Below are 23,775 nucleotides of genomic sequence, written 5' to 3'. Positions count from 1 at the left end.
AGCACGAAGGACAAGCTATGCCATTTCATCGTATGACGTCTGCTTCTCTGCCTCAGTTTCCTCATCAATAATATGGAGATAATAATGTCTTTCCAAGCTCAGTGGAAAATAGGAGGACCCAACAAAGGCAACATAGATGAAAACATTTTACAGATTACAAAACCTGCATTTTAGTGTCTGGTGCAACCTTTGACCCTTCTTTAATTAGGAGAATTTGAAGATATAAAAACGAATTTCTTAAAGGACCTGGATTGCTAACATACAGTTATAAAGTGTGGATGTGGCTGAAAAAGGGAGGAATTCACCCCCTTCCAAACAAATACAAAAACCCACCATGGGACTTCACTGAGAATGCTGTGATTGCTTGGAATCCCAGCTTTGTCACTTGGAAGGACTCTGGGCAAATTCTTTTCTATTTGTACTTTTTGTAGATTTAGGGAGCACAAGTGCAGTTTATTACATGGATATAGTTCACAGCAGGGAAGCTGGGCAATGAGTGTGACCATCACCCAAACAGTTCACATCGTGCCCATTGATTCACTCCTCATCCCTCACTGCCTTCCCACCCTCCCGCCTTCTGAGTCTCCAGTGTCTATTATTCCTCTCTCCACATCCAGCTCTGGCCATATTCTTAACCTTTCTGAGCCTCAACTTCTTTATCTGTAAAGTGAAGACAATGAAATCTATCCCACAAAGTTGATAGGGGGATGAAATGACATGACATATGTAAAGGCCTTGAAGAGTACCTGCCACTGAGGCTCCCAATACTGTGGTTTGTAGACTATTTGTTAGAACCAATAGGCATTAGATGTAAACAAACAGAGATACCAGTTTGAACTAAATATGACAATGCTATGAGAACAAACACACTATATGTATTTTCTGATTTGGGATGGAGGGCAATTGAGTGTTGAGAGCTGTTTCCCCCACTCAAGCCCTCTGCAGTCTGCTCCTACCTCACTGTCCTGGATCCTCTCATTGCCTCCTAGCCTGTCTCCCCTCTCCAGCTGCCCTGTCCTGGTTCATCCCCTCTGCTCTCGGAGTGGTTTTCTAAAACTACCAAGTCTTTCCTCCATAGAAAGCTGTTCAATGGCACCCTGTTGCTTCCAGGATATGGACCCACTATTTGGCCTGCACACAAGGCCTTCCCTGGCCTGACTATCTCTCAGGCCCACAAGCCTGTCACCCTCTTCTCCCTGCCTTATGTCCCAGCCATACTGAAATCTCTCTGTGCCTGAGCCTGAAACCTCCAAGCCTTCCATGTCCTGCCAGATGAAATGCCCTTTCCCCTGGCCTGCTCTCCCTTGCCTGGCCTAGTCTACAAGACTCAGCCTGGGCATCAGCATCCCCAGGAAGACACCCGCAGCCCCAGTGTGAATCTGATGCCCCGCCTGGAGCTCCCACAGCCTCTAAGTACACCTGAGTTTACCAATATTCACTTTTCTGTCTCCCTGTTTCCAAGAGAGGGCAAGATCCAGAAGGCAGGAATGATCTTTCATCTCTGAACCCTCAACAATGGCCAGCCATGCGTAAGCATAGTGGGTGCTCTATTCTTTTTATTGAACAAAATCGATTTATAAGTGAATGAAAGATTGTGAAAATGGATTGGTTGTAACATTAGCACACTATAAATATGTTTATCTCCTTATCCTACTCGCCCCAAAGGATCACACATCTACCCATCCTTGGTAACCTACTTTTATGGACATAAACAAGTCAAAAATTAAACACTGGTGGATGCTGAGGCAGTATTGCACTGTGTTCAAGCTCACAGCCACTGTGTGAGGCAGAATTTGAATGTGGGTCCTCCTTCTTACTAAACTGTGAGGCCGAGGCATATCACGTACCCTCTCTGAGGCTTCATTTCCTTCCCTGCAAAACAAATATGAGTACATGTATCATAAAGTTTTTATGAGACTGAGATAATGTGTGTAAAGCACAGTGCCTAGCATGTAATAAGTGCTTGATAAACCTTAAAAACAGATTGTTAAAAAGTCCTAGTTACTGCCTTGTTGATCAATGAATCAGCAAGTATTTGAATGCCTGCCCATTCGATCTGTGGGAAGTCAAGAGAAACCTTCATCAGCAGCGGACACAGAATTGTGCATGTGAGGAGCCTGGCTTGTCCCTTGCGCTGAAAGGGAGACCAGAGTTCAGTGATGAGCCTGACATTGCAAAGTGACTTAAACACTCAAGAAGCCACATTTTAAATTTGCGGCAGGACCTGGTCTCCCTGCCACCCAGAGTGTGAGCCTCTAGCACACGCCATGGACTTTTCATTTGCTCTGAAACACTCAGCTCTCTGCAGCCCCATGCTTCTTTTCTCAGTCTTCCGAGGGCCTTCTATCCTTCTTAACTCGCTGACCACAGGATTTCCCCAGGCCTTATCCAGACTGGTTTTAAATGCCTGAAACTTCTTACAGCTTTGCCCTCAGGTTGATCAGGTTTTCTAATCATAAGCTTTTGAGCACTCACACGGGTGAACTGTCAAGATCAGTAAGAAGGAAAGAGGTAGTGCATGGGGAAGTGGAAGTCCCAGTGCCAGCTCTCCCCAGGTCCCCTCCTGAGTGACACTCCCCAAGGAAGGGTGGATGGACAGCCCATGATGCTGGTGAGCTAGCACCTTCTGGTAGGAAGGTTCACAGGAGCTCATGGCCCGGAGGCTGATGCCAGATTCAGAACTACATCTTGATCAGCCCCACCTGACTCCTCCCCACCTCTTCTCCACTCCTCTCCCCCAGGACTGGCCCCAAACCCTCAAAGTGCTCCACCTTGGGGCCCCAGGTCAGCACATGCATCCAACCACACCTACCAAGTGTGGTGGACAGGGGTGCATTGCTTAGCCTCTCTTTGTGCCCGATTGACCCGAGGCTGGCAGTTCTACAGTGAAATACAAGTTTGACTGATATTAGCACCCTTCAGACTTATGACAGATTTCACAACAATTGTCAGCTCATCATTTTATTTCACATAGTTATGTGGTATCATGATAACAATAATGATGGGTATGACTTGCTGAGCTCTTAATATGTGCTTAATAACAACCCTGTAAAAAGTAATAATAATAAGGTAATATTCTCAACTTACAGGTGAGAAAATTAGCACACCAGGTCACAAGGTTAGAAAGTGGCTGAGCAACTCTCAACCCCATATCTCTCTGGGTGAGGGCAGAGCCACCGCCCTTCCACCCAGGGCCCCTCCCCGGTGGACACTGCTAAGCAAGGGACACCCCATCCCCGTGCTGCCTCCCAGTCCCCAGTGCTGTGATGGGGATTGACGGACATCCCTGGGAAAAGTCCAAGTGCTGATGTATCCACCCAAAGGGTATAAGTAGGCAATAGAACTGTTTTTCTTGAAAGTGTGTAACATATGAGACACAGAGCAGAGAAAACATGTATTGGATTGTACAAATTTCAAGGTAATGATATCAATTCTGTCCCTCTTATCCCTTCTTCTTACTAGTTAAAGCCTTTCCGACCTTCAAGGGTTTGGATGTAGCCTCAGCCTCTGCATGAGTGTCCTCTGCTTATTTCCCCGTTTACCCCTCTATGATTGTCCTTTTCCAGCCTGAACCATGCAGTCTCAGTACTTGTATCTTTCATGTTTTGACTCAAATGTCACCGTCTCAGGAAGACCTTTTCCAGAAACCTATTCTAAAATTGCAACCCTTCCCCAACCCTTCCTATCCCCCTTTGCCACTTTATTTTTCTGCTTAACTCTTATCCATTAGCCAGCACTACCCAGCATATGGCATATATCCTGCTTATTATTCCACCTACTCCCCGCACAGAGCATGAGCTCCTGAGAGCAGGCATTTCTTTATGCTATTTCACAGCTGCCCTCCCAGGAGCAGTGTCTGGTCGGCACTCAGTACTTCCTGGCTGAATGCTTGGTGTGTCTTGTCTCCAGTTTGCTTCAGCTGAGTTCGTTCTCTCACCTTCACTATAAAGTCCTCAAAGATGGCAAACAGCTCTTATATCTCTTCTGTATCCCCACAACACTTCAGGAGGTGCCAGGCACACAGAACTTATTTTTAAAACTCTTGCCCAATGAGTGGCAAGGCGGGGTGCAGTGGCTCACTCTTGTAATTCCAGCACTTTGGGAAGCCTACTTGAGGCCAGGAGTTAGACACCAGCCTGGGCAACATAGCAAGACCCTATCTCTAGAAAAAAAAAAAATTAATAGCTGGGTGTGATGACTCATGCCCGTAGTCCCAGCTACTTGGGAGGCTGAGATGGAAGGATCACTTGAGCCCAAGAGTCCAAGGCTGCAGTGAGTCATGATTACATCACTGCACTCAAGCCTGGATGACAGGGTGAGACCCTGTCTAAAAAAAACAAAAAAACAAAAAAAAAACAAAAAAAACCCCACAAATTAAAAATTAAGGACCATAAGCCTATTTTGAGGGATGTGGATCTTTTCATCATTGTGAACTTACCTCTGCTTTGGAGGATTTTAATCTGCATGGCAGGGGTGGAGCAAGGTTCTTCATGGTAAAAACTGATTTCTCTTTTATTCAACAAGATTAACTGTTGGAGACCCTCAAGTACCTTCTCAAGCTGTCTTTCTCTTCACAGAGCCTTAGAAGCCCACTGGGTCCCTTCCACACCTGTCACTGTGACAGCTCCCCATGCTGAGTGGAACTGAGCATATTCTACAAATTCTTATGCCTGCCAGGGCCAGCTGAGGATGCACACTGCCCAGACCACTGCAGGAGTGACTAGCTCAGATAGCAGAGCGGCTCTGCCCCCAGCCTTGCCTTCCCAAGCCAGGGCGGGTGTGTACCACCTGCATGGCACACAGGCTGGGCCACGGGGAGATCTTGCATTTCCACCAGCTGCCTCACCCACAGTGTGCACGAGTGTGGTAAGCTGGCCCTGCCTAACACGCCGCCCTCCTGAGCTGGGCTCCTCCTCAGGGACACCCAGTGTTGACATGGGGGCGGGGGGGAGGGACCAGCTCGACCCTAAGAGAATTCCCTAGGTGCCAACTCAGAGGATTAACTCCCTCTCTGCCACCACCCAAATCAGGCCACAAGTTGCAGCGGTTAGACAATGAAATCATCTTTTCTTCTGGTTTTGGTGGTTACTATTTTTAACTGCATTGAATGCCCAGGAAGAACCTGAGGGGAAGGTAGCCAGAGCAGCAAAGCCCGATTTCCTGGCTCAGGAGCCCACAGCCCTGGGATGGTTTCCTGTTTGCCAGAGGAGAGCTGTGTTTGTGTGTCGTGGGGAAAGCTGTTATTCCCTTACAGTTTTAAGGTTTTGCAACACTTTAAGGAAAAAAAAAAAAAGAAGAAATCTTTCAGGCTCTGCCCTCATACAATTATTTTTTCTGCTGGGGTGAGCAGGAGAGAGCAAAAGGAAGAACAGAATGGAAAAGAAGCAAGTGTTAGTGGAACAGGATGTACTTAAAATTCCCCCTGTCTGTTATCCATCCCAAAACTGGCCTCTCCATGGGTGTAGGAGGCCACCGCGACTTCATACATATTTATAGCATTTGGCAGCTCTGTGGGGGCACATCGCTTTAACAATGTATTTTAAATGAAGCTAAATGAAATGCGTTCCCAGTTCCTGGGAAAGGATCTTAAATTTTTTTTTTTTTTTTTATAAACTGTGTTGTGGAGATGCTGCTGGCTGAAGTGTCATGGATAATCACAGTGTGGAGGCTGACGTGAGTCTGGGTAGAAGCCAGATGACCCAGACCAGAATGGGACATCCTGAGAAAGATCCAGTCTAGCCTGACCGTTCCCAGATCTCAGAACCCCAGGGAGCAGGGTGTAGCTCTGAGATTCTGCCAGTCTTCCGCCCCACGATGTTTTCCAATGGCTTTTGGAGAACCTGATCCTCTCTATCCGTAGTAGCCCCAGTGCAAAGTAACTCACTACCTCCCAAAAGTCTCCAGGGATCAAGGGTCAGAGCTTATCAAGGGTCAAGTTTTCTGGAATCAGAATGCAAAAGTCAAAAGCCTAAAACCACTGCTCTGCTTGACACACCGCGTTAGTTAATTAAGCTTCTGTGTCTGAAACCTAAAACATATTTATGTCATTTTCCAAGTAAAATATAGACCTAATTGAATTTCATCGGCCCATGTGTAAGTCTATAGGGACAACTTCTTCACTGGCCTCTCTAGGCTTTGGTTTTCTCATTTGCAAAATAATGATATTAGACTAAGGTCTCTTCCAGCTCAAAAATTCCAAGAGGCGACAAAACACATGCAGTATCTCTCCTCCAATTCCATCGCCATTTCTTTGCTGAGCCCTGGCTAATTGTTCCTCTGCCCTGCATCCTGTCTTAGGGTCTTTTTCTCCATTCCAAATGTCTCAACACAAGTTCAGTTTTTATGTGTCTCAATGCTAGATTATGAGAGCTGTCCTTTTGCAGATTTCTTTGGTTTCAACTGTTTTTTATGCTAATTGATACCACATGCAGCTGCTCAGACCAACTAGGTTCGAAGCCCATTTCATATCTGGCTCAGAACCCGTGCACAGCTCCTGATATCTCCACCAGCACCCTCCCCCACCTTGTCAGCCCCTGCTGTGGCACAATACGGCCCTGTGGCTCCAATCATGTTTGTTCTTTATCCAGTCATTCATGCACCTGAAGACTTTTGCCCTTTGCCTGGACAATAATGTCACCACATGTCACCAAAGGGTGACAAAAATGTCACCCTATGTCACCAAAGGGTGACAATAATGTCACCCTTTTCTCCGAACCAGGCTTTGTTCATGCCTCCTTCCAACCTCAGCCTGGCTACACTGCCAGGACACTGACACACTTTCCCTTTAGCACTCCCTTCACACTGCTTTCTTTGCCATTCTGATGACCTTCCATGTCCTTCTTTGGTGGTTTCATGCTTGATTCTTCTTCCATCCTAGTGAAACCCTGAAATGTCACAATCCCGCCTCCTCTTCTGGGTGACAAGTGCAATACTTGGCATATTGATGTCCAAAGGATGATCATTAATAATTAAGAAACTTAACTGACCTCAAATTTGCAAATAATTAAAGAGTCACTGGACTTGCTCCACCCCACACCTGTTTTTTCAGCACTAACTACATGTACCCATTGCAGTAAGTATGTATATCGAGAGCTGGGAGAGAAGGCCAGGCTCCTGCGCTGAACCCATCACCTGGCTCCAGGCCAGATTGAAGGAGGCTGAGCTCATCAGCTTCTGCTGATGACTTATTCTTCAACTAGTGACCTCTCTTGATTTTTATTATCATCTCTGCAAATTAGAGGGAAGGTGACTTGGCCAAGAAATCCTATGACAAAAGATTCTGCAGAGATGTCATTCTATTTTGGTAAATATGATAGTCTCTGTAGAGTTCACCAGTAAGGCAGCTAACATATAAATGATAACGATTCCAAAGTGTTTGCTCGTATCTCCTGAGTAAGCATTACATACAACCTAAGGAATGAGAGGTTTTGGTCTCCCTTTCCTAGTAATACCCCTATCATAGGCAAAAAATAAACGAATACATACATAATAAAAACCCAAGGGTGGGAAGGGTGTTGTCTTATCTTGTTTATATTTACTAAACAAAGCTTGGAAGACACTTTTCTAAAAATCTGTTTTGAGGGCTCAGAATTTAAACTCTTCCTCTGCAGTCTTTGCAAATCCAATAGCCTTTCTGATGCCAAATGAAAAGCTTCCTGTGCATCCTCTAGAAATGCCATTTCTTGTGACAACTCTTCAGAGCTATATGCGTGACTTCCAGCATTGGGGTCTGTCAGAGGACCCACTGGATCCCTCAGGACTGTCTGCAGAGTTTCAGGAGCACAGCAAAGATATTCATGGTCACTGTTGGAAGAAATGGCAGCACGGCTAGTGATCATGCTATTGTTTGAACTGCCTCAAATGCTTCATAGATGGATGTGGAATGAGGGTGCAAACATGCACTCAGCCATGCATCTACTCTACACTTTTGTAGGCTTGTCCTCTGGTGGTCAAGAGAGGCTGTTCTTCCAAGGCGTCAGGAAGAGAGGGTATGTGCAAGAAAACAAACTCGAGGGGAAACGGTTCATGTTTGCTGTTTGTTCTCTTGTTACAAGTTCTAGAAGGAAGATCAACACTTTCAATTGTCTGATAAAATGAGGAACAAGTCTAGAACCCTCTTGTATCTCACTCTGATTCCTCCAGCTCTTCATTCTGTCACTCAGAGCCTTCTAGTTCAAGATCCTGCATTTCCAAGAGCGGGGTCATGAACCAGGAAGGAATCTCCTCACTCAGGTTCAGATACAGGATTAAATCAATCCACCAAATTAAAAGGGTGGTGGCAGGTTCACACGTTCTGAGGGAAACGTGTCATTTGGAACCTGAAATCTTCCATTCAGCATAGAGGGGGTGATTTCCCACCTTTCCAGCTACAACACTCTCTTCTGCTTCCTTTCACTTCATTACACCATCTATGAGACAGACAGGAATTATTATTTTTATTAATAAAGTGAATTAAAATAGATTGGTTTGGACGTTTGAGAAATTCTTGAAGTCACAGGGTTCTACTGGGGTAACGTGAACCAGAGCTGGAAGTCCATGAAGCATAGACTTTGAAGTCAGATAGACGAGGTTTTCTAGCTGCAGGGCCTTGGGCAAGGCATTCAGACTCTCTGAGATTCAGTTTTCTCATCTAAAAAGTGGGGACAACACTATATTGGGTTGTTAGTTACAACAAACATGATACATGTAAGTTACTTGGCACATAGGCATTCGAGAAATGGTAGGCTTAAACTAATATATCAATATTAGAGGTATAGGTGCCATAGCACATGAAAAGAAACCTAATCAATAAAGTTTATGCCTGAGGCATTTTCTTTAGTTTAGATCACCAAAGGACTAGAATTAACACGTGCAGGAGGGTAGAGCTAAGCATAACAGACAGGTGAAAAAAAAGGTAGAGAACAAGTCAACAGAAAGCAACATTCCAAACGAAATTACACCCTTGGCAGCCAAAGACAAGGGTTGGGTTTTCAGCGTTAGTCACTGCTGAGGATTAATGAGCTGGAGAACACATGGCTGAGATGCCCTCTTAGGCAAGAATTATTCTAGCAGGGTCCTGAGTTGCAGCAGGAGAAATGCCATTTCCCTTCAGTCTGGACAGCCCTGCTCACTCCAGGGAAGCCGATGAACCAAAACGCCATTTCTCCTGACTCTGGGCTGTGAGCTGTGGGGAAAGCCTAGAAACAGAAGGTGGAGAATTTTTATGATCCCAATGCTTGGTCAAAATGCAATGGTGCAACATTTAGGGTCAAGGTGGGCTAACTATAACACCAGGCTTTCTGGAATCTTTTTAAAATAATGATGAATGCAACTGACAAGAACAAAATAATACACCATTGCCACAATACATGCCAAACACAGAAATCTGTCCAATTCAGAGGCAAGAAATACACCACAGTTTTAGTTGGAAGCCAGAATAAAATGTATACATTTTCTAAACTACATACTGAACTAAACCTATTTTCCTAAGCCTTAAAGCAATTTGAACTGGGTTTAAGTATAAAAATACGTAAAGATGTTTTTGATGCAGGGTGTGTAATTTTATATGTATATATATAATTTTATATATATATATAAAAACTGAATTGGGTACTCACTGGAATATCAAAATATGCTTAGAATCAAAACAAACAGCAGCTTGAGAACTCAATTCTAAATTGATTAAAAGCAAAAGGAGGCTGGATTCGGTGGCTCATGCCTGTAATCCCAGCACTTTGGGAGGCTGAGGCAGGCAGATCACTTGAGGTCAGGAGTTGGAGTTCAAGACCAGCCTGGCCAATGTGGTGAAACCCTGTCTCTATTAAAAACACAAAAAATTAGCCTGCCATGGTGGCATATGCCTGTAGTCCCAGCTACTCAGGAGGCTAAGGCAGGAGAATTGCTTGAATCCAGGAGGCAGAGGTTGCAGAGAATCAACATCATGCCACTGCACTCCAGCCTGGGTGACAGACTGAGACCCCATCTCAAAAAAAATAAATAAATAAAAATTAAATTAAATTTAAAAATAAAATAAAAACAAAAGGAAATAAACTCATAGTTAGTCATTGATTGATGATGATGATGATGATACTATACTTCCTGATACTTGATTCTCAGTGTAATGACATATGTCCTCCCAGGGTGGACTGGTCCTGGGTTTACCCCTGCAATGCATTCAATACCTTCCAACTGGAAAATCTGCTTTCTGACTGGTGTGGCCTTTCAGAAATGTGTTGGGCCCAAGATCACAGGAAAAATTAGGCCCCATATACAAAAACAGAAGACAGCTAACTAACTTTTTCAACTTAGTAATCATCAATTTTATTATTAGCATATTAACCAGGGATTATGCCAGTTTGGGGGTGTGCATGTGTGTGTGTGTGTGTGTGTGTGTAATCAGTATGTAGACATTATTACATGGACAAATGTAATAATGTTTTAATAATGTAAATAATTAGCAACTCAAATTAACCTGTTTTGTCAGAACATATTGTTTAGATCCTGGGAACTCTTAGGGGAAAATAAAAATATGGATCCTCACCAGCTGAACCAGTACAAAGTGAGTTAGTTGTGTTGCTTAAAAATAGAGAAGGTAGGGGGAATAAAGATCACTTTTACGCTTCCAGAGTGACATGGAAATTGGGACTCAAGGACAGCCTCTAAATGGAAAAGGAAGGTTTGGGAAAGTGGGGAGGTGGGTGGACCTGCACCTGGAGCAGTCCTTTGGCAGATCTTCCTGGAGAAGGTGAAGATGCTGGCAGAGGGAAATAAAGGGTTTAATTCCCTGCAGCCAGGAGTTTGACAATGGCTCAGATTTTCAGAGATGTGACAAACCAAGAGGACTTGGCCACAAGGCCTCGGTTTTCTGTGGTTTCAAATTTACTCATCTGAGAAACATGGGACCTGCTAGCCATTGTCAAGAAACAAACCCAGCGATCCCCGAGAGAATGAGTTGCTGATTCAGAAGCCGAAGAAAGAAAGGACTGTGTGATTCCTGGCTCCTTCCCCTTCCACATTCTGAGCTCTGTTCTCAGCTCCCCTAAGTAAGTCTGGCCGCCTGTCCTGCTTGATCTGTCTGTAGTCTCAGCAGTTCTCAGTGAGGCTCCTCTAAGGGGCTGAATCAGAATTACGCAGGTCTGAGAAGAGTGAGTTCCCGCAGACAAAATACCTCCTGAGTTTCTGCTCAGCAGCGCAGTTTGAGGCGTGGCCTCTACACATACTGCATATGTAAAATGTCAGCCCACGTGGGAATGATTTCTTCGAGTTAGTCTGGCCCCACCTTGAAGAGTTTAATTTGGATTCCATTTGTCTTCCCCCTGTCCTACTTTCCCCTATGGCTGAGAGAGGATTTTCCATTTCATATTGCAGACATGTGAGGCATCTCAGTCCCGCTCCATTCGTCCACACATCTAGAAGAGCAATGCTCACATCTGGAGCCCATTCTCAGCTGGAAGACGTCTTTCGACATTCTTTTCTTTGAAACTCAATCCATGTAACCTCTTGTTCAAAAGGGCCTCTGAACTACTGGAATCATTTGCAGAGGCTCAGGAAAAAAGTCCTTAATTTCATCCCTACGTGGTGGAATTTATGACTCAAACCAAACCCAACATTCTGTTTCTGATTGCTTTTTTTCAATAATGACTCTTTGGAGCTATGTGTTTAAAAGGATAGAAGTTCTAGCCTAAGACACATACCAAAGGAAGGTGAAAGCAAGCTGTTCAGCAATCACCAGGGTGAGTCCATTGAAGCTCTGAAAGCTTCAACAAACTAGGTCATTTCTTCATCAATATAATTGGGATTCGTTGTTTAAAAATAGACACAGGAGCGTGTGAGGATAAGGGAAGTAACATATCTGGACATGCCTTGTCTCACACCTGTGTAGGATAAGGATAGATGGAGAAAGGGGAAGGGGTTTTTGTCAGGCTGAGACAGTTCTCTGCATTTGCTCACTCATCTCTCCGTAAACCCATGAAGGACCCCAAGATAGGATTCCATGATGCCCCACTGAGCAGGAGAAAGGAAGAAGTCTCAAGAACCTAAGACCAAATCTACAATATTTGATCAGCATGCATACAAATTACCCAGCCATTCTGAAAAACTGCAGCTTCTGGTTCGGTGGTCCGGGATGGGACCAAGGTCTACATTTCTAACAAGCTCCCAGAGGCTGTCCATGCTGCGAGTCCCCAGATCATGTTTGGTACTAGAGAAATGGACCCCAACTCAAAAAATTCAACCTCTGCTAAGAAGTGAATTTGTATTTTGCAGGGTCGACTCTAGTTCTGAAGCCCAGCCACTGGACAGAGAGGTGTGGAAGGAAATGAAATTCACATTCCTGAAATGAAGAAAGGCCAATTCATCTCCACCTTTACCCTCTTCTGCCGGAAGGCAGGAGCCACGCCCAGCCTCTTGGGTATGAAAGGAAAATTAACTGCCTTACTTTACCCCATCCCCTACCTTCAGGTATTTCCCTGGTTGCGTCAGGTTTATGCCTAGTGGAGGGAATGACACAGTTATGGATGGCTGCCTTTGACCTTCAGCAATTGCCCAACTCCCAGCCAAGCTGCTGGGAGAGGAAGACAAGCAGCCACTATTTTCATGGGGGCTCTGCCCGCCAGCTCCTCCTGCCCCTGCGCTGTGTTGCCTAGCAACCAGAGGGTGAGAGAAACAGAGGAATGGAAGTAGGTAAGGAGGTAAGGGAGAAATTATAATGACAGGGGACAGCAGCCGAGGGCTCCTAGTCACGCAGACACACGCCCAGCAGTGTGGAATGTTAGTGAGCCTCAGAAGGAGGGCACCAGTGGGTGTGAACCTCGAAAGCAAGAGGCCAGAAGTGCAAAAACATTCATTTTTTCCATTTTATTATTTCTAAAATATTAATAATAAAAAAGGAGAAAAAAATCCTACTTCTTAGATGAGTTGGCAGGGCAGGAGGAAAAAACTGGAAAACTACTTATAAAAACCAAGGGAATCATTAAAGGGTGTGGAGGGGGCTGGGGAGAGATTGGTAAAAATCCTGGGCTAAAAACTAAGACATGTCTTGAAATGTGGCCAAAAAATTGTTTGTAATAAGATTTTAAAAATCTGAAGTGAGACTTGGACCAGGCAGGAGGTTCTAGTGGCCCCTGAATGAGGAGGGGTGGGCAGTTCCCTGTGGCCCACCCACCACCACCCTACCGCCCCATCAGTGTCTTCCTGGGCAGAGGACACCCTAGTCCGCAGGAGGGTGAGGAAAGTGGTGGAAGAGTTTTCATTCAAGTTGCAATTATGGAACTTCAGTTTTCTACATAGGTTGAAAGCCTTAACTCGGACCCTGAAGAGTCCCTTAAGCTTGTAACCACCTCTGATCTGGCTTTCCCGCTTCCTGTCATTCCCACACTCCAAATCCTACTGCATTTTGCCATAAGGATGATTCTTCTGAAACACAGATGGAATCAACGTTGCTCAAAACTTTTTTTCATAGCTCCCCATGGTCAACAGAGGAAATTCCAAACTTCTTAGCATGGCATTCAATGCTTTCCACAGCCTTGCCTTAGCCCACTTTTCCAGAGTCACCTCCAGCTGCTGCCCCCCTCCCCCGCCTGCCGCCCACCCACTGCTAAAACAACCACCCTAGAATCCAGCCACTAGATTACACCATTCCCCACCAGGCCACGAACTTCCAACTCTTCTCCCGCTTTGAACATTACTATCATTGCCCTTTCGGCTCATCTTCCAAACAAGCCCTATTTACCCTTTTAAAAGATACACAAATTTACAGTTTTTCAAAGTAATTCATGCACATAATTTAATTTTTTAAGGTGCAGGGGATTTAAAATGCAAAGCAACAGTCTTCCCTTCCTCTTCCCTCTCCGCTTTCCCTTGTCCACTCCCTCTACCTAATCACCTTGCATTCTCTTTGAGTTTTCTCTCCTAGTGATTACTTTTATTTCTCTAAAAACTATTTCTTGACTTCTATAAAGCTAATTCTTAATTTAGCAATTTTACATAGTATTGTTTTGCATTCTGACTATAATAAATGAGGGTTTAGCATGCATGGAACATATCACTATTTTCATTTTCCTAATGGAATGCGTTAATAACTTTAAGGCAGGTTACCAGGAGAAGCACTGTATAGTAAGAGGTAAGAGCTCAGGCTCCAAAGCCTGACAGGCTGAGTCAGGATCGCTAACTTACTACTTACTACTGAGTGATCTTGGCCAACTGATTTAACATCTCTGTGCTACATGTCTTCAAAAAACATTTGAAGACACAAATTAGTGTTTCTTTCAGCTGTGAAATCTATACTGGCCTCTCCAGACCTGCAGCAAAACTGTCATTGTGTGTTACTCTTCACTATGATTCCAGGTTGAATATACTGCTTCTGGAATTTGATGTCTTCCTCTGGCTTGTTCTACTTTCTCATTTTTCAGGAGTGTGTTTTCAAATGACTTCCAAAAAAAGGTGTGTAAAGTTAAGCCCTCTGACTTCTTATCTGTTTCAAAATGTCTTTTCCTCTGCCTTCAAATTTCATAGATATTCTTGAGGAGTATACAATTCTAGTTGATACATAAGCATATTCATCTAACAATAAGAAGAAAAAAATAAAGAATTCTAGTTGAAAATCATTTTCCTTCATAATTTAAAGCAGTTAAACACTGTTTTCTAGCAAACTGTGTTGCTGTTAGAAATCTTTGGTGCTCATTTATTTGTAGGTTGGCGTTATTTTTTTCTCCATTTCTCTCTCTCAGAAAACATTTAAGAACTCTCTTTTCAGTATTAGTGTCCCGAATTTTACACTGTTTCATTTGCCAACTCTTCCTTATTGTAGTGAGTACAAGATGAATATGTCTTTCTTAAATTTTGTGTCCTTCAACTCTGGGGAATTCTCTTGTAATGTTTTTCTGTACTTCATTCCCTCATCTGTTTGTCTTCATCTCTTTTTGGAGCCTCTATCAGTTAGATGTTGGTTCCCTGGTTTAGTCTATGTGTTACCTTTTTTATTTTACTTTTCCTCTATTTTATCCTCCAACTTTTTAGTTAGTGTTTTTATAGCATTCTCTTCTGTTAATTGATGTGATAGTTTCATAAATGTCTCTGAATATACAAATTCGAGTTTCTTTCAAGTTCCTTATGTATCCTGAATTAACTCTTGTTTTTCTGTGGAGTCATTTCTCTTTTTCTTAATTGTGTTTCATAGTTTCTTTCAAATGTCTATCAGTTGGTGATGCAAGCAAAACTGGCTGAACTCAGAGTACACCGGAGGTCATGCAGACTACCCAGCTCCACTACAGGGTCAGTGGTAATGGAGCCTGGATGTGGCATCAGCTCCCACACCAGGATCAAGTTGTTCAGTTTCTTTACAGAGGAGCAATCCTTCCCCTGTGATAGGGTAGAGAAGTGGGGAGTTTCAGCCTGCATCTCACTCTTGCTCACCATCAAATCTACAGTTTTTGAGTCCTCTAAATTTAGAATTTTGTACCCTTCCAGGGTTCTGCAGGAAAAATCAGCACTTGCCAGCCAGAAGAATTAGCCAGCCACCCCCAACCTGCACATCTCCTTCCCTGTGCCTTGCCCTGCCCACCCCACCTCATTAGCTGTTGGTCCTCTTGCCACTGCTGCAATCCACACAGCACACCATCACTTAGCCTCCAAAGATCCTCTCCACATTCTCTTGATTTCCAGAGAGAAGGTTCAGATCCCCTGGGACAGGGCAGGGGGTGTTGGGTGACAACCAGGAATCCTTACTATCAACATTGGATGTGGGATACTAGAATACTTTTTTCAGCATTGAAAGACAAACTTTCAACCGAGAATTTTAACTCCAATTAAACTGTCTTTAAGTTTGGGGGCAAATTGATGATATCTTAGGCACATATAAAACCTCTTTCAATATTCTCTTAGAAGAAGTACTCCAGGAAGAAGTGAAATAAATACAAGGGACTATTAAGAGGCTTATTTTTATTAAGAGTAAATGAATAAATACCATATAATTTTAAGTTCTTTCTAAAAAAGAATCAAAAGTGGAAGTTAGATTTACAGAAGTAGAAGAATCACTAACCATACAACAGATGCTCTCCAAAAAGACCAAAAAAAAAAAAACAAAAATGAAAGGGGAAAATACTTAAGGAAATAATTATTATTTCTTAGAATTAAAGAAAATGAGAAAGAATTAAATTAAATAATTACAGAATTAAAGAAAATGGAAAGACTTATGGAATGTTATACAACACAGATGGGGAGAATGGTCCACACCTAGACACATTATAGTGAATTTATAAAGTACCAACATTGGCAGAAGAAGAAATTGAAAGTTTGCATAGATCATCATTATAGAAATTAAAATAGTATTCAGTTGACAAGGCTAGTAAGTATAATCTTGCTTCCAAAACTGGATAAGAACAATATCCAAAAAATTATAGTGTCTACATACATAGATAATTATATATCTAATATATGCAAAAACTCCTGCAAATCAACATGAAAAAGACTGGAAACCCCAAAGAACAATGGGCAAAACATGGAATACACAAATTAGAGAATAGATAACAAGTAAGAGATGAGATATGTAACCCTCCTAGAAATCAGAAAAATACAAATTTAAAAACAATTATATAGTATTTTACACACACCCAGTATACAAAGATTAGAAAGCCAGGTAACAGCAAGTTCTGGAGAAGATTCCAGGAAACAGGCTCATTCATTCACTGCTGGAGTGCAGCCATTCTGGAGAGCAACCAGGCGGTATTTAGTGAAATACTCCTATGTGGCATATATAGGAGCGGCATAGGCCATGCCTATGCCTTATGGCCCAGTGATCCTGCAGACTGGTATATACCCAGAGAAGCTCTTGCCAAAGCCATAGGGGCACATGCATGGGGTTCTTGTTCTGTCATTAGAATACCACGAGTGAGTCAGGGGTACAGGTAGAGTGTGGAATAGGGAAGGGAGGTACAGAAGGGAAATGGAAGTGAAGATAAGGGATGAAAGAAAAAAGGCAAATGACCAAAATAAAACCAAAATGTGACCTTGCACAGCCTACTAACAACAGTGTGGCTGAGGAATGTGTTGAGCTTGGCTGTCTGTATCTGAGGGTCCACAAAGCAAAAATCACCACATGCAAGTATTGATTTACCACCTGATATCCACCAGTTCAGGGAACTGGTGGTAGAAAAATAAATGAGAAGCTTCTGCCAGGCTTTGACTGAAGAGATGAGCCGGGGAATAGATGTGGTCCCCCAACAGGCTTCTTTCCTCACCACCTCTCCATTCATCTGGCCTAGTGGGAAAAAGAGAAGGCCTCGCCCTCTATAAATAAACCCCTCCCTCGCCCTCAGTAATCTCTCCAGGCTTAGTTCATCCCAAAGCTGCAAGCCCATTTTCCACCCAGACATCATTTCCTTCCACAGAGCCTTTGTGGAGCGGGTTCCTCAACCTGTGAGTCATCCCTGCCCATTTCACCCTGGAGTCAAACTGGATCAGAGTTGAGATTTGTCACCTGCACTAACTGGAGCATGGCCACAGCCATCTCTGAGCCTCTGACCCTTGTGTGCAGGAAGGGCTAAGGAACCAGGCGGAGGTCAAAGCCTGCATTTCCCAGGGAAAATAAATTACTTTAGCATCAATAACATCTGTCTCTCATAGGTAATCAAACTGAGCACCTGGATAAAGAAACCCCACCTCCCACGGTGCTGATAAGGACCGGAAATTGGCTTGTCAAAGTGACGCAGGAAAATGGAGCCGGCAGTGCAAAGGTGAACTCTAAGAGCCGGTGAAGTTACAAGGAACAGATTTTAGTAGAAGCATTACTGGCCCCTTTTTCTCCGGCACATGCCTGCACCAGACATCCCTTTTAGGACCAAATCCTCTGTTTCCCCTAGATTCCTATTTCATGGATCCTGCCTCTCATCTGGTTCCCTGGCTCAGAGACACACCCTGAGCTATCTCCTGTGATCTACCTGGAGTGGGGACCCACATCCTGGACTTTTCAAGACTTCACCCAGATCATAAAGTGGCCCTAAGCCCTTTCCAGCTTGCTTGTTCTTAGGTACCAAATAGATAGTCAGTGTGTGGCACTCATTAAGCTTATGCTGTGGGCAGAGCAGTGCAGTGAGGCCTTATGGAGAAAAACAATAGAAATAGAAGTTTTGGTCCCTCAGGGTACGTAAGTGAGTGTCAACGGGCTGCCTGTTAAATGCAAGCCATTATCCTCCGCACTTTCCTTCATTTACCTTCATTCCTTCATTTATCTTCACAGTGACTCCAGGAGTTACAGCCCCATTTTCTGATTTCCAGAGGAATAATCCAAACCTCTCCGAGATTGAGGAACCTGCCTCAAGTAATGGCTGGTAAGTGACATATCCAGGATTCCTGACTCCAAGGCCACAGCGCTTTTCACAACACCACAGTTGCATTAAAGAGAATCCATCCCACCTGCAAATACAGAGCACTGCGCCCTGAAATCAACTCAAAAGCGTTTTCAAAACCGCACATCAGTAAGAACAAACACATAAGAATGTAAACTCTGAGCCTGTGTGCTCTGGTCTCTTCTGTAGAAAGGAGGGGTTCCACAGTGAAAGATTCCTAAAGGAGGTAAATTTGAAACCTAGCTTGAAAGAATAGAGGCTACAGATAGGCAGAGAAGAGAAAATAAAGTTGGAATTAGCATCTTCTCTTAAGGTTACGTAGACATTCCTGCCATCGTGGAACAAATTTTCCACTCTGTCTACCAGAGTAAGAGGAATTATGCTTAAACGTGGCAGGGTGGATTCAGGTTAGCATAAAAGACATTTCGGGTGATGAGGTGGTTAAATACCGAACTATTTCATTAAAGGAAGTGGTGAAATGTAGATTTATTTTTTCCCCTCCGATGATTTTGGCTTACTCCTGGAGACAGGAGATGAACACAGCAACTCTGCAGACATCATCTGAAAATGGCAATTCTGGGGCTCTAAGATAACTTTATTACGCTCACGTAAAAAGGGTTCAGGGCAACCTATATAATAACAAACCATTGCTCAACCCTAGACCCTCCCAAAGAGCCACTGCAAAGTGGTGTCTCACCTTTCCCATACCCTGACAAGCAGGAACCAGAAAGGGCCTGAGTCACCAGGTCACGTGACTGAAAGTGCAGCTGGGGCCTCTCTCTGCACTTGGCATGGCCGCATGAAACCAAATTGCCTGTGCCCTGCAAGCCGAGGAGCACCAAGCAGATACAGGTTATGTCAGGAAACCCGGGGCTGCCATCCAACTGCTGGAGCCGTCCCTGTTTGCAACAGAAGAAAAGGGTATTTGCAATTGCTCCTTCCCCACACTGTGGCTGCTGTTCAGGTGTTAGTTTTAGTTAGTAGATAGTTAGTTAGCTAGCTGGTTGGTTAGGTAGTTAATTGGCTAGTTGGTTAGTTAGGTGGTTAGTTTGCTGGTTGTTAGTTAGCTAGTTTTGCAAATACTTTAAGGGCACGTTCCATCCCTAAGAAAATGATGCTTTTTCACCAACCTATTAATGATTTAACTGCCCCTTCAGGAAGGCAGGCCTTGAACCAGAAGTCCCCAAGAAGAAACCCTTCCCTTCCTACTCTAATGATTTCCATTTTCCTAAGAATCCTGGACTCAGAGACTATTCGAGTTAGTCCGACCTTGGGCATTTATTGCAGCCTCGTTGTTTTCCAGGAAAGGAAGCGCAAGCCTAAAGGGACGAAGTGACTTGCCCAGGGTCACACATCTGGTCAGTGCCCTTCACCTGGGGTGAACCTTCGCACATCCAAGGTGAAGATGAAGGAAGTCAGCTGTTTCCCTCTTGTGTTTCAAGCAATGAAGTTGGCTTAAGATTGGTGAATGTATTTTCAGACATTTCTCCTTTCTCTTCATGCCCCACATACCAACACCACCAAACACATAACAATTGCCTGCTCTGCTTCTCTTTTCATGAGATTTTTAATCAATAGGCACCATCAGTTCCTTCTAGCAGAAATGGAAATAGCTTCCGGACCCACGGATGGAGGGGGCTACCTTTGGCAAGCTCAGGCGGGATGGCTAATACAGGTTTTTTTTGTCATTCTCATCTCCCAAATCCCAGAGCCCACCTTCTCACCTCCAAAGGGGATGAGTCAGATGCAGACCATGTGAGATGGCTGAAAGAGCCCAGGTTTTCAAGTCAGCAGCCCTAGATACTATTAACGGCATGGCCTCTCTAGAGGTGCTTAGTGATTGGCATCTCTAAATTGGAGTTGAAAAGCCATGGTGCCATGAGAATGGAATGAGATCATATTTGGGGAAAGCCCTTTGGAAATGGTTATGAGAGGAAATGCCAGGGATTTTCATCACTGACTTCAGGCTGCCCTAGGCTTGACCATGCAGTCGAGTTCACAGCCCAAAGGAAGGGTGTCTGCAGCTGGGCTGGGCCAGAGGTGGGGCTAAAAGATTGGAAATGTGGGCTCCTCCACCTGTGTACACAAGAAAGCGCCTCTTCCAACAGCCCTCAGAGAGAGGGGCACGGCCAGGGCCAGCTGTAGCCCAATCCCAGAATGCAGCCGCCATGTGTCAGCCCTGAACCTACCTTTTTTTCTCTCTTCTTTTTTTTTTTTTGGGGGGGGGGTTCTCATAAGTCTGGAGCATTTGAAAGGGGCTGTGTCACTACTGGCCTGGCAGACAGGCAGCTTGCTCCAGGGCAACAACTCATGCTTTTCCCCAGTGTGAGCTTGTGCAAGTGGAGAATGCTGAGGATGTGAAGCCTATTCCCTATTACTCCACTTCCTTTGCACACTCAGTTTCCCCTCCCCCCTCAATTTCTTCCGCAGTCTTGATGAGAAGTGATAGTCTCAGAGAGAGAGCAAGCTCTTTTACTCAAGTGAGCCACACCACCTATTTCATCGCTTCTGGAAAACTCCTCCTTCAATAAGCACGGCTGGCCCTGTACACTCCCCTTTTCCCATCCAACTGCACCGTCAATTTCTCCTGTCCACAGACTTCCCCTCTGTTTATAAGCATATACAGGCTTCTAATAACTCGAGAAATTTCCTTGATGTCTCCTCCACTATTCACTCTACTTACAATCCTATTTGTATTTGCTTGCCATTGCCACACTTCTTCAATCAGTGATGTGTACAAGCAGTCTCTTCTTTTCCGAAAATCAGTATTTCGTCCCACTTCGTGCTCTATAGAAACTCTACTCCCAGAGGTCACCGAGGAATTGTCTAAAGGTCAATGCCTAATTTTTGGTCTTCGTTCTTCCTCTGCAATGTTGATGTTCCACTCAGTGGAATTCACTTCTCCCAGGCTTCTGTGGCAGTGCTCAACCCTCATGTCATCCCTGTCTGCTGCTCTGTCCACTTAATCAACTCCTCTTCTCTTCACTGCCTCCTTCAATAGACATGTGTCAATATGCAGTTCCCAGGGCCTCTGCTATTCTGTTTATTCTCTTTCTCTTGTTAATTCCACTTTCTTAAGCGGACGGCTTTTCATTTTGAAAGCGTGTCCCAAATCTGTATCTCCGTGTATGACTACTCTGACCTGCAAATGCCTATTGGATATGTTCCTCAGGGTCTTCGTAGTGATTTGATATATCTAAAATTAAATTCATCATCTTTCTGGATTCCCTGTTTCTGTTAATAATACTTCTCTCTCAATTAATCATTTGGAAGCTAAGCTTGAAAACCATTCCTAATTCCTTCACCTGTTTCATCCCCACGTTCAGTCAATCACCAAGTAAGTCAGCTCTTCTTTCTAACAGGTAAAAAGAAGAGTTCTAAAGCAATCTCCTTTTCTCCTTATTCATTTTATTTCTACTGACTTCACCCTCCATAGTTCAGATAAATTGTTCTTTTATTCATTCATTTAACAACTATGCATATGTATCGAGTGTCTACTCTGAGCCAGGCTTTGTGCTAGGAATTAGGTAAGCAAAAACAGACTCAGACTTTCCCTATTCCAGCAACATAATTTATAACCTGGGAGAAGAGACAAGCATTGCTTAGGAAAACTCTAATGAAAATAGAGCTATAAATTGAAATTAGCACTCCTGAAAGAGAAGAACACAATTAAGGATTGAGACATCAAGTATGAGTAGAAATCGACTAGACAAATAGAGGTGTCCTGCTCAGAGGAGGAAGAAAGTTACTTACTGATGGAACAATTTATTCAAAGACTATTTGGTTAAAAGGAATATAGGAGGTTCAGGAAACAGAGAGGCCAATAAGGTTGGAGTTGAGAGGGCAAGGGGTAAGATGAGACTGGAGAAGAAAGAAAGGGACAGACCATGTCAGGTCTGGTCAACCAAGGTAAGGTATTTGGTCGGACTCCATCCTAAGATCAATGAGGAGCAAATGAAGGGTTGTTACTATTGCTCACTTTGACAGTAGCCACGGCCTCCTGCTGAGATTCTGACTTTCCTTACTCCAGTCTGTGTTGCATGTCATCACAAGGGTTTTCATGGGATAATCTGCTAATCCATCTCTCTAGGTTTACTTCCCAACATCATTTTACACAATGTATACATCTAGCTAACTGGTCTACCCATTGGTCCCTGGGCTATCTTGTGCTTTCCCGACCCTGAGACTTTGCTCGCCTCCCATAGCCTCCTCTGCTTTAACTGCTGTCTACAGCTCCCCTCTATCTCATGCCTGCCCCCTTGTTGAATCATTTAAATCCAATATTTTCTGGAAATCATAAACCTAACTTAAATGTGGCTCTCCATGCTTTCAACAACCATGATACTTATATTGCAAGAGCCTGGTCTTTAGGGCCACAGAGTCTTGGTTTGAGTGCTGATTTTGAGCAAATCACTTATTTCTGGAAGCCTCAGCTATCTAATATATAAAATGGATAAAATTATTGTACTTATCCTATAAAGTTGTTGGGAGAATTAAATCGGAATACATTTCTGGAGCATCTAAAAGAATATCTGGCACATAGCAAACACTGAATGCGTGTTACTCACAGGACCCCCTTCTCATTCTCTTACTTTTCAAAAGAAATGGTAGGCTTTCTGAAGAAAGGGACTATGTGTTATTTATCTTTATTTCTACACCTGACATAATAGATATTCATCCCATAACATTGAAGGATTGAAGATGTTGAATGAATGCTGAAAAATGTTAGATAATTGTTTAATGAAGTGGAATGCAATATTAGAAAATCTTTTCATTAACACACCACATTAGTAGATTAAAGGGGGAAATCTGATCATCTCATAGATAGAAAATAGCCAAAATTTAACTATGTCATGAAAAACATCTTATCAACAGTAAAACATTTATGCTTATCCAATGAAGAAAAAAGAAAAAAAAAACAGTCAATCTCAAAAGTGTATTCACTAAAATACTATAGGTAACATATTTGATAGTAAAATCTTAAAAGCAATTGCATTAAAGTCAGGAGTAAGACAATAATACTTACATCAACATTTCCATTCAGTCCTAGAGTCCTAACCAGTGAAATAAGACAAGGATTAGAAAAAGAAACGCACAAAGTTAAAAAAAGAATTTATAAAACTGCAGAGGATAGGAGTATCTATAGAAAATCTACATTAAAAATGAATATCGGCCAGGCACAGTGGCTCATGCTTGTAATCCCAACAATTTGTGAAGCAAAGGCAGACAGCTCACTTGAGGTCAGGAGTTCGAGACCAGCTGGCAGCATGGCGAAACCCCGTCTCCACTAAAAATACAAAAATTAGCCACGTGTGGTGGCGGACGCCTGTACTCCAAGCTACTCTAGAGGCTAAGGCACGAGACTCACTTGAACCTGAGAGGTGGAGGTTGCAGTGAGCCGAGACCAGTGTGCTCTAGTCTGGCTGACAGAACAAGACTCTGTCTCAAAAAAAAA

The 23,775-nt window shown here is 43.6% G+C and overlaps 1 long non-coding RNA gene across 1 annotated transcript; it reads left to right on the top strand.

Annotated features, from left to right (window-relative positions):
• The first annotated feature begins 10,000 nt into the window (after positions 1 to 10,000).
• LOC108581208 lies at positions 10,001 to 23,568 on the top strand. The gene is made up of 3 exons (XR_002515555.2): positions 10,001 to 12,668; positions 17,599 to 17,708; positions 18,212 to 23,568. It is a non-coding gene; the product is annotated as an uncharacterized LOC108581208 (long non-coding RNA).
• The last annotated feature ends 207 nt before the right edge of the window (positions 23,569 to 23,775 follow it).

Source organism: Papio anubis, chromosome 9 (genome assembly GCF_008728515.1).
Source record: "Papio anubis isolate 15944 chromosome 9, Panubis1.0, whole genome shotgun sequence".
Classification (NCBI taxonomy): domain Eukaryota; kingdom Metazoa; phylum Chordata; class Mammalia; order Primates; family Cercopithecidae; genus Papio; species Papio anubis.
The sequence above is the reverse complement of the archived record's forward strand: the minus strand, read 5'-3'. Positions and strand labels throughout refer to the sequence as shown.